We start from the raw sequence: 11,558 nt of genomic DNA on the forward strand, positions 1-11,558 counted from the left end.
ACCACCCCCTGCTTGCCTTCCCGGGATACATTGACAGAGCCCCAGTCCCTTTAGAAGGGGTCAGGGAATGCTTCATGGAGACATTTGCAAGACCTGAAGGAGGCGAGAGAATGACTAGTATCTGGGAGGAAAGTTTTCTGAAGGGGAAACAGCAGGTGCAAAGGCCCTGAGGCAGAGCAAGTGTCTGTTACGTCCTGGAGGCCAGTGTGGACAGGACTAAAGTAGTGCAGGGAGAGGAGCAGGAGATGACCTAGAGGAGGGGAGGAGGTCGGGGAAAGGATGAGGTCAGAGAGGCACCTGACATCATGGAGGGGAAGGGCACGGGAGGAGAGGGCTGAGCTCCAGAGTCAGGTTCTTTGGGCTTGAATCTTAGCTCTGCCACCTACTGGTTGTGATTCCTTAAACAACTTAGATTTTCTGTGTCTAAACTTGAGAATCTATAAAGGGAATAAGCCCGGCCCCTCTGCCTCAGTGGTCTGCTGGGGCTGCAAACGTGAGCTGCTCAGTCAATGTCTGCTCTGATAGTTCTCGTTGACCAGTTCTGTTCACCTCTCTCACAGCAGGCTGCCTAGATGATTTACATATGACTGGCCCCCAATGGCTCTTATCTTCAGCCCTACTAATTTTTGTGAGCCTTATGCTTTGTATGGATGATCGCACCTTTATTTTCCATTTCCACTCATTTTTACATAATAAGAACAAAACGAGATGAATTACTCCAGCAGCTGCACAGGCTGACTCTGGAACGGAGATGCTGCTGGGACTGTTCGGGGCTGGCCACCGGTGGGGAGGGCCCGGGCCAACCCCCTCCGAAGGGGAAGGTGGAATTGAGCCTCTGAAGGTGGTGTGGTGAGTTGGACTCAGACAACAAAGTAAGATTTGTGTGAAAGTCAAGGATCACGCGTCCAGGGCATCTGGCCCTTGACTCCTTTCATGCAAGAAGGTTTTGCTTCGGACGAGCACGTGCAGCTCTGTGAATCTGGAGCCATTTTACGAATCCTTGTTGACCAGCCCAGCTCAGCCAACCAGGCTCCCCCCTGCGGTCCGGCCAGTACATCCGAGTCCCGAAGAGGCGTAGGCCACACATGGAAGAGGCATGTAGTCGAGAACCCAATGTTGATCTCCAGCCTGCTGTCTGTCATCTAAGAGGAGGCTGCGTTCCAGAGCAGAATATCCCGTTTCCATTCATTCACCTCCTGAGGGTCCCACAGATACTTCCAAATGTGATGGCTTCTGTGAGTTTCCATTCGCGACTGCAGCGAATCCCACACACTTAGTGGCTTAACACGGTGCGGATTTTTTACCTTACAGTTGTGGAAGTGGGAAATCTGAAATGGGTCTGGCTGGGCTGCAGTCAAGGTGAGGACAGGCCTGCGTTCCTTCCTGGAGGCTCTCAGGGAGCCATCTTCTCGCTTCCTCCAGCTCTTGCCACCTCCGTTCCTTGGCTCAGAGCCTCTCCCACTTTCAAAGCCAGTCATGGCTGGTCAAGTCTTTCTTCGAGGGCATCCATGGACACTGACTCTGCCCCCTCTTCTTCTCTCCCACCGTTCCTTGGCTCAGAGCCTCCCCCACTTTCAAAGCCAGTCATGACTGGTCAAGTCTTTCTTTGAGGGCATCCATGGACACTGACTCTGCCCCCTCTTCTTCCCTCCCACCCCCTGCTTTGGGACCCTTGTTATCATATGGGGCCCACTCGGAGAGTCAGGATAATTTCTTCATGTCAAGGTCCACGGGTTAGCAATTTCACTTCCATTTGCAGCCTCAGTTCTGCTTTGCCACATAACCCACACCATCCCAGGATCCAAAGTGTAGGATGTGAATGGACATTCTTGGGGGCCATTCTGCTGACCATGCTCACGGCCCGGAGGTCAGTTCAGGGCTCCTCAGATCACTGGCACCTCTGTATTCTTTTTCTTCGGGAGTGTTCGGAACACAGCGGCCGTCGTGGTCAGATGTGTGCAACGTTGGCAGGGCCCCCCGGGGTGTAGCTGGCTGCTGAAGGATAGAAGTCTTAGGTCATCCCTCGTGAGGGTAGCGTTACCAGGGTAGCCTCCAAGTGACCGACTATTTCTGGTCCCATTGGCGAAAACACCTGTCCTGTGATGTGGTGGAAATCTTTTCTAACCTTGATATCATTAAACATCCAAATCTCCTGCCTCTCTCTGTTCTGCAATGCACCAAAGCAGCTTTGTTATGATTTGGCATCACAGGGAGGTCCCAGGGAGGGAATGCTGTGATCATACCCAAGGGCCTCAATTTCTCTTCCCAAGACAGTGTTCTCCCCCATTACCTCAACAGAGTGGTTTCTGGTTAGGATTTGGCCTGAATGGGGGAGAAAATGCAGTAAAAATGGCAATGGGACTGTTGTCCATATTCGCCCAGTTTTGCAGAAACAGGCTCCGTTTTCGCAGAGGTGTTTCTAGCATTTCCTCTCCCTTGAACAGGGGGAGGGGTGATGCTCATTTGGGTCCGGTGGCTGTGACTGTGGAAAGCATTTGCACAAGGGCGTGGGTTCTGATAGTCTAAGCACACTGCTTTGGAGGGTTTAAACTGAAAGCACAAAAGGGACTTAGACATTCGAGAATATCCCTTAGCACAGAAGCTTTCGGGAGTGGCATGGGCCTCAGTCATACCTTGACAGATGCTGGATAATCGTCAGGGCTTAACTTAAGACAAGTGCCGTATTGTACGTGGCTGGTGGAAGAGACAGTTGTGTGCTTCAGGAGTAAATATCAAAATCGACGTTTTACCGTGGAAATCAGGAAGCCTGTCATGGATTTAGAACACAGCCGACCCCGCCGGTGGAGGCTCAGTTCCACTTTGAGTCTGTTCAACTGTCTAAAGAGGTGTTTGTTAGGAACTTAGAACTCTGACACCTAAAACATCATCACCCCCAACAGGAACAACGGAACAAGTTTGGTTTGCCTTACTTATTTAGCAAGTGTTTTCTTGGTAAACATGCAGAGAAATCACACTGACACCAAGTCACCCAGAGCCCCCAGACATTTCCCTCTGCTTTGATCGTCTTGTTTCTCCCTCAGCTTCCTACTTGTCATTCTGTAATGACATCTCCGGACAGATCACAGAGCTGGAAGGGCTGGGCACAGGCTCTGGTTGCTGCTTCCTGCTCTCAACCAGACAGATAAGGGGGTTTCCAACCCATATATTTGATCTACAAAATTTACTTCCTCTGTCATTTTCTTCAGGATCTAAAGGTTGAGAATGCGGGCGGGGGGGGGGGGACATTGGATGAATAGTAATTGCCTCTGTAACGACCTTCAGTAATCGTTAACATTGTATTGCTGAGGGCTCACCGAGAGTTAGACACTCTCCTGTGTCCCATGTCACCAGGCCCCTAATTGAAGCCACCTTACCTTTATCCTCAAAACCGATTGCCTGTCATTGAAAGTCAGGGGTTTCTGTTTCAAAAGGGAAAAAGTGGAAGGGAATCAATTATTATTTAGATAAAGAATTATTTAGATAAAACAGTTCAAAATTTTCTTATACAGATGTTGGTAGAGGAGATCAGGAAACAGAACGGGTTTATAAGAAGAGAAGAAGTGTTGGTAAATATCATAATATCTGAAATTTACGAGCGACCTTCACATATTGAGCATGTAAACTATTTTACCTATTACTGTAACCTGCCTAAATCTTCTCCTGACCAAATTGTGTTATGAGTGAAAAATTGAATACATCTCTTCTAGCCTCATACCTCCCACGGGGAGCGTGTATTGGGTTGGTTGCTGCTGTCCTCATTTATTAGAGAGAGAAACAAAAGGACTAACTTGCTAAGTAAGGAACTCTGCATGAGTTAGTGGTAGAACCATTAATCAGTGAGTGTATTTTAAGCCTGAATTTCCCTTTTCCATTTCTGCTCTCACATAGAAGATACAGAGGGACCTTTAAAACCACCAGTAAGGAGGCACTAATTTAGTGATCTATTTCTGTATAACAAGCCACCCCATCCCTTGGCTTAGGAGATAAACTAACAGCTGTTTTTTTTTTTTTTTTTAAGATTTCATTTATTTGAGAGAATGAGTGTGCAAGTACGCCAAGTGTGCAAGAGGGGGAGTTTGCAAGGGGGGAGGGGCAGAGGGAGAAGCAAACTCCCCACTGAGCAGAGAGCTGGACATGGGACCTGATCCAGTCCAGGAGTCTGGGATCACAACCTGAGCTGAAGGCCGTCACTTAACCCACTGAGCCACCCAGGTGCCCAGAACAACAGCAGTTTATTCCTTCTTGTGATTCTGTGGGTTGACTGGGTTCTATCGAGGTCCCCGCAGCTGGGAGCTCGGCCAGGGTGGACTCTGTAAAGAAACCCTGGGTCTCTGTCCTTGTCCCCTCTCATCTTCAGTGTCCAGCCCGAGTTTCTTTACAACGTGGAGACTGACTCCCCAGAGGGAATGGGCGAGGAGAGAACGCCCCGGTGTGCAGACCCAGCGTGCACGGGCGGACCAAGCATGTTTGTGCTGTAGCTGTTAAGGCTCATGGGTCAAAGCAAGTCCCAGAGACAATGTGGGCGGCAGGTGGAAGGAACTGCACGAGTATGTGAACCTGGGAAGGTATGTTTATTAGAGGGTCTTCCTCATGGATTCACGTGGGGAAGGAAGACTCCGAGGCTGCTGGGGCTGGTGCGGTCTGTCGGGCGTGTCTGTTCTGCACGAAGAGGGGCGGAGCCTAGATACGATGGTGCACGTGGAGAACACAACTAGCCTAGCAGCCAGGACTTCCGGTAATAAAAGGTGTGTTTGTCATCTGTATTATTTCAGTGAGGGTCTGACAGTGGTCTGAACCCCTCGCTGAATCTTCTTCCTTTGCGGAGAGAGCACACTCTGAGAATGGGTGAAAACTGGCACCTTGCTGACTGCACAGACAGCTGGATGGACGGAATTTGGGTATTTCTGTTGTTTCCATCTGTTGTTTCCATATTTCTTTTTCCAGCAAAAGAGACAGATTTCAGCTGCATTTGGACAAATGGATTGACATAGAGCGCAGGGTATATGAAGCGCTTTTAAAACCTGATATTAATAGTATCCCTGGGGCGCCTGGGTGGCTCAGTCGGTTAAGTGTCTGCCTTCGGCTCAGGTCATGATCTCAAAGTCCTGGGAGCCGAGTCAGGCTCCCTGCTCAGCAGGGGAGTCTGCTTCTCCCTCCCCTCTCCCTCCCCCATGTGTACGCACTCTCTCTCTCAAAATAAATAAAATCTTAAAAAAAAAGTATCACCACTGCTACTGTGATTATGAATAGTAGTGTTCCATGCAGAACTGAAATTACTCTCAACCATCTGTTAAGTACCCATTTCCCAAAGCAATAGAATGGGCCCCCGGAATGGCTGGTTTTATTCCCACGCTGCTCCTCTCCCTCCCTGAAGGCATTTTCATAGGTACTTGTGTCCCAGGACACTGTGAGGCCATCTGGTTTTGACTGTCATTGTCCTTCTGCCAAGCCCTGTTCATGCTCCTGAGACCATAGTTTGCTTTTCTCTTGTGTGCAGTTTCTAATGTGCCCCCATTGGGGATATAAAGGAGAGTTTCGATTGCCGGCGGGCGGCATGCCCGCAGGAGGGGCAGCATGGCACAGAGCCGAGAGGAACGCCCAGGCTTCCAGAGTCCACATCCTGCCTTTGCCACTGACCAGCTCTACACATTTCGAGGAAGAGTTTAATTTATTTGGCCTTTCATTTCTTCAACCTCAGCAGGAGGTGAATCTATGAAATCTCCATTGCCCCCTTTTGCCATTATTTTAAGATAATCACTCTTCTTTTCAGCCTTGATCTCTGTAGGCTTAGGAGGTTTTATCTTAAGCAAAATCAGTGTCAAGTTAAGTAATCAGTGATTTTCACCGAATTCCAAGTATGGAAAATTTTGACTTGAGCCCCCTGGTTCATCTGGTCCATGTTCACGGGGGCAAAGGCCTCTTGGCAGCTTCTGCCCAGAGACATGGAAAGAGGAGGCAGCTGTGAGTCTTGAGAGCCTGGCCGGCCGAATCCTGGGTAAATATCACTTTTTCCAGGAAGACAGAAAATCTCTCCCTTTCGGACGCATGAGCAGTGCAGTGAGTGAATTCTTCGTGAATCAAAGCCAGTTAAAGGCAAAGCAAAAGAAAAAGATAAAGGAAAAGCATGCAAATAGAAGAAAAGGAGATTGGTTACGGTGAGTTTAGGCCGTGAGAGTTGGTGGGTCGTTCTCTCTCTCAAGAAGAGAATTTATTAGGCACCTGTGTGTGCATGCCGCTGTGATCCTGAATGCCCTTCAAGAACTTTCTGTGCTGGATACGGAAAGTCGTGTGGAGATAAACATGCCCCCTCTTTGATCTGTTCCTGCTGAGATTTCCCAAGCTAATTAGTCTCTTTCGGGGAGACAGGGTTATCTCTTATTGACTCAATAACAATTAACTTTTTAACAACCGTAACCTTTAACCACAAATGTGCTATGATTTACACAATATCATAATAGCATCAACTGAAAAAGATGTGTCAGTCCTCAAATGCTTATTAACCGGGGACCTTTATCCCCAAAGAACTGTGTTGAGTTCAGGTCTGCCAGGCCTTGAGTTTGACGATTTAATGCGCAACCGATGTGGGAAACGTTATTCCTGTACATGTGGGTGCTGTGGGATGGAGGATAGAGAATTAGTTGAGGGGGAGCACCTGGGTGGCTCAGCGGGTTAATAAGCCTCTGCCTTCGGCTCAGGTCGTGATCTCAGGGTCCTGGGATTGAGCCCCTCATCGGGCTTTCTGCTCAGCGGAGAGCCTGCTTCCTCCCCACTGTCTTTGCCTGCCTCTCTGCCTACTTGTGATCTCTCTCTCTCTGTCAAATAAATAAAGAAAATCTTAAAAAAAAAAAAAGAATGAGTCAGGAGAGCTGTGTGTTTAGGAAGAAGTTGTGTTTAGAAACTACCATTAACAGCTGTTTATTTGGGTAATTTTAACTCATGAAATTAATATATTCTCATTATAAGAATATTGGAAAAACTAGAAAGGAGAAACATAACCATAGTCCTATCACCCAACATTTGGTATTTTTATTCCAGTCTTTCTTTTATATACGTATGCCTCCCCCTCACCATCCCTTTCTGTCTTTCCAACTCCAACTATCATCAGACACTTTTTAAAGAAAAGATTTTATTTATTTATGAGACACAGAGAGAGAATAAACAAGGGGGAAGGGCAGAAGGAGAGGGAGAAGAAGACTCCCCACTGAGTGGGGAGCCCAGATGCAGGGCTCCATCCCAGGACCCCGAGATCATGACCTAAGCCAAAGGCAGACACTTAACAGACTGAGCTACCCAGGCACCCCGCATCAGGGATTTAGGTGAGGGTCTAAAATGCCTTTAGTAGCAGAGCCCCCCTGATGGGCAATAGTATAAGAAGGGGTTCAGGTCAGGCCTCAGACCCCGGCTTTGGCACATCCTAAGTGTGGAACCTTGCACAAATTACTTAATTCCTCTATGCCTTAGTTTCCTCAGCTGGGGGGAAAAAAGTTCTCCTTCAAAGGACAGCTTTGAGAACAAAACAAAGAACCAAGAAGGAGTTCTAGATTAAAAAAAAAAAAATCTCATGCTTCCTAACATTTGATGTGGTTGCCAGGTTTCTGAAAATTCACCAGCTCCCAGAACTTCTGAGGCCGAGAGCTGGCTAGGGATGGGACCACAAGTTTAGCTCAACTCGGCTTGAGGGTTCTAACCCGAGGTGTGGGATGGCAGTCAGTAGGCGAAGTGTCGCTGCTTCAGGGGACGCTGCGCTAGTCGGTAAACCCATCATAAGCGGGAGGACCCGGGATGGGTCCGTCCCCGGACAGGGCGCTTTCTTTCCTTTATGTGGTCATTGCCGGTCTTCTCTCTTCCTCTGTGTAAGCTGCGGTCTTCCGGGAGCAGATGAGGAGCGGGGTTAGGAGTGTGTGAGCTTTACTGGGGAAGTGGGGGTTGTGGATGATAAAAGGGAAGAAGCAGGCTGCACTGGGCCACCACAGATGGTGACGCAGGTGGCATGGGCGTCATCGATCCGAGGAGAAGCTCCAGAGCACTCTCCCTGCAGAGGGTCCCCACTTTGGGCAGGAGGAGCCCCATCCTTGTACCCAGCCCTCTCGGTCAGCCAGGGACGGCCTGGGAAGAGCCTGCCCGCCGAGAATGGCTGCTGGCAGCTGGAGACTGTCGTGTTCTGTGTTCTCCCAGCTGGGCTGCAAGTTCTTTTGGGGGGTCGGGGAGGATGGGAGTGAAGGCCCATGGCTGCCACACCAACTTAGCGAATCAGAGAGGTCCATGTGCCCAAAACTCAGTCATGAAAACAGCGACATGAATTGGACTGTAGTACGTACTAGATGGTGTTTTTGAATAATTGTACTTAAGCTTCAAAACAACCTTGAGTTAACTTTTATTTTCTACATCTCTCAGAGAGCTTAAGTAATTTGTCCAAGTTCAAGGCTGGAAAATGGCACGGGATTAGAGTGCATGAAATAAAATCATCAATGTAGGGCAGAAACGTCTCTTAAATTCTTACAGGCATAGAAGATGTGCATTTAGCTTATCCAGAGAAGATAGTGATTTCACCTTGGTCACAGCATGTGGTGGGAAGGAGAGACTGGACATTGAGCTAATTACATTAACATGAAACAGACAACACAGTGTGTGGTTAGAGTAGGATCGCATGGTCACCTGCCTCCAGGTTACTGGCCTAGAGAACCTGGCTCAGACTCTGCTAAGCCTCAGAAAGTAAGTACAGGGGAAGAGTGTATAATCCAGGGGCACTGGGAACAAGGCCTTTCAGATTCCCAACTGTCCTTATCAAGCCAGAAACTGGAGGGACTGGCCCCTGCTTTCATCCTTTCACAAAACAAAGAGAGCCCATTTAAGTTTATGGAAAGTCCATGGACAGGTGAGGGGAGAGGAAACTTCTTTCTCAAGACATCCATGGTGGAATTTTGGGAGATTCCCAGAAAGTAAAAGACGACCATCAGACTTGCGCTGTATTTCATTCAGCTCAATCCTGCTAGTCTAATATTGAGAAAAGACACCGAGATACCCGTGCCCTCAAGGGAGGGCAGAATGACCCCTTAATTTCCAGCAGCGGTTTCTGTCCAAACGTCCCTTCTGGGGCAGCAGAGATGGTGAGCATGTGCTAGGTCCTGGGGCTGCCCCAGAGAAGAAGACCACGGCGCTGGAGGGGCCAAGTGGACTCAAGGCTGATTTGGGAGGCTGTCTCCAATCCAGGGTTGCCATGCAATATTTGGAACATACTTATACTAAAAAATTATTGGTTGTCTGTCTGAAATTCACATTTTTTTTGACTTGGTGTTTTATCTAGTATATGTATTTATTTATATTTCAAAATCCTGTGTTTTATCTGGTGGCCCCACTTTAGTTCCGATCTCCAGAACTGAAGAACAGAGCCAAAGTGTCAATCCAGATGGGCTAGATGGTAAGGTAGATTTTAATAGCCAGGCAATGAGATCAGTTAGAGATTACAGATCAAAGCAGGAGCTTTATTTATTTATTTATTTATTTATTTATTTTTATTTTTTCAGCATAACAGTATTCATTGTTTTTGCACAACACCCAGTGCTCCATGCAAAACGTGCCCTCCCTATTACCCACCACCTGTTCCCCCAACCTCCCACCCCTGACCCTTCAAAACCCTCAGGTTGTTTTTCAGAGTCCATAGTCTCTTATGGTTAGCCTCCCCTTCCAATTTTTCTTTTTTATAAACATATAATGTATTTTTATCCCCAGGGGTACAGGTCTGTGAATCGCCAGGTTTACACACTTCACAGCACTCACGATAGCACATACCCTCCCCAATGTCCATAACCCCCTCCCCCTCTCCCAACCCCACCTCCCCCCCGCAACCCCCAGTTTGTTTTGTGAGATTAAGAGTCATTTATTGTTTGTCTCCCTCCCAATCCCATCTTGTTTCATTTATTCTTCTCCTATCGCACTAACCCCCCATGTTGCTTCTCCATGTCCTCATATCAGGGAGATCATATGATAGTTGTCTTTCTCCGATTGACTTATTTCACTAAGCATGATACCCTCTAGTTCCATCCACGTTGTTGCAAATGGCAAGATTTCATTTCTTTTGATGGCTGCATAGTATTCCATTGTGTATATATACCACATCTTCTTTATCCATTCATCTGTTGATGGACATCTAGGTTCTTTCCATAGTTTGGCTATTGTAGACATTGCTGCTATAAACATTCGGGTACACGTGCCCCTTCGGATCACTATGTTTGTATCTTTAGGGTAAATACCCAGTAGTGCAATTGCTGGGTCATAGGGTAGTTCTATTTTCAACATTTTGAGGAACCTCCGTACTGTTTTCCAGAGTGGTTGCACCAGCTTGCATTCCCACCAACAGTGTAGGAGGGTTCCCCTTTCTCCGCATCCTTGCCAGCATCTGTCATTTCCTGACTTGTTCATTTTAGCCATTCTGACTGGTGTGAGGTGGTATCTCATTGTGGTTTTGATTTGTATTTCCCTGATACTGAGTGACGTGGAGCACTTTTTCATGTGTCTGTTGGTCATCTGGATGTCTTCTTTGCAGAAATGTCTGTTCATGTCCTCTGCCCATTTCTTGATTGGATTGTTTGTTCTTTGGGTGTTGAGTTTGCTAAGTTCCTTATAGATTTTGGATACTAGCCCTTTATCTGATATGTCGTTTGCAAATATCTTCTCCCATTCTGTCAGTTGTCTTTTGGTTTTGTTAACTGTTTCCTTTGCTGTGCAAAAGCTTTTGATCTTGATGAAATCCCAATAGTTCATTTTTGCCCTTGCTTCCCTTGCCTTTGCCGTTGTTCCTAGGAAGATGTTGCTGCGGCTGAGGTCGAAGAGGTTGCTCCCTGCATTCTCCTCAAGGATTTTGATGGATTCCTTTCTCACATTGAGGTCCTTCATCCATTTGGAGTCTATTTTCGTGTGTGGTGTAAGGAAGTGGTCCAATTTCATTTTTCTGCATGTGGCTGTCCAATTTTCCCAGCACCATTTATTGAAGAGGCTGTCTTTTTTCCATTGGACATTCTTTCCTCAAAGAAGGAGCTTTTGAATTGTTGGAATCATGAAAGTTATTGCCTAATTGAAACATACCGAGTGCTCTGGAACAGTGTCTGATGAAGGCAGGATCGTACCACAAAGGCGTATTCTAACCTGAGCCACCGTCATTACCCTGTGTTACAGCTGAGGAAATTGAGGCACGCAGAGTGCGGGGGACCTACCCTAGAACACACAAGTGACAGCAAAGGGACTTGAGCCAGAGGGGTCTGCTTTGTAGATCTTGGTTCTGCCTTTATTTCGTTTGCTTATACAAATAGGTGCTTAAACGCATTAGAAACATCCTTCTGAAGACAATTCCTCCGTGCATGGGTTAGGGATGGGTTAGAGGAAAATCAGACTTATCAGACTCTTCCTTAATAGTCACTGATTAATAAAAGGAAGACATTGTTCTAGGAAGAGGGAGTTTTCAATAATAGCAATATGTGACATGTTGCTTGTTTTAAAAACCTGGAAGTCATGAGTGCTCTCCTTTTGATTGTACTATTTCCAGAGGACCTCCTTTGTAAATC

The sequence above is a fragment of the Meles meles genome, chromosome 13 (assembly GCF_922984935.1).
Source record: "Meles meles chromosome 13, mMelMel3.1 paternal haplotype, whole genome shotgun sequence".
In the NCBI taxonomy this organism is placed as follows: Eukaryota; Metazoa; Chordata; class Mammalia; order Carnivora; family Mustelidae; genus Meles; species Meles meles.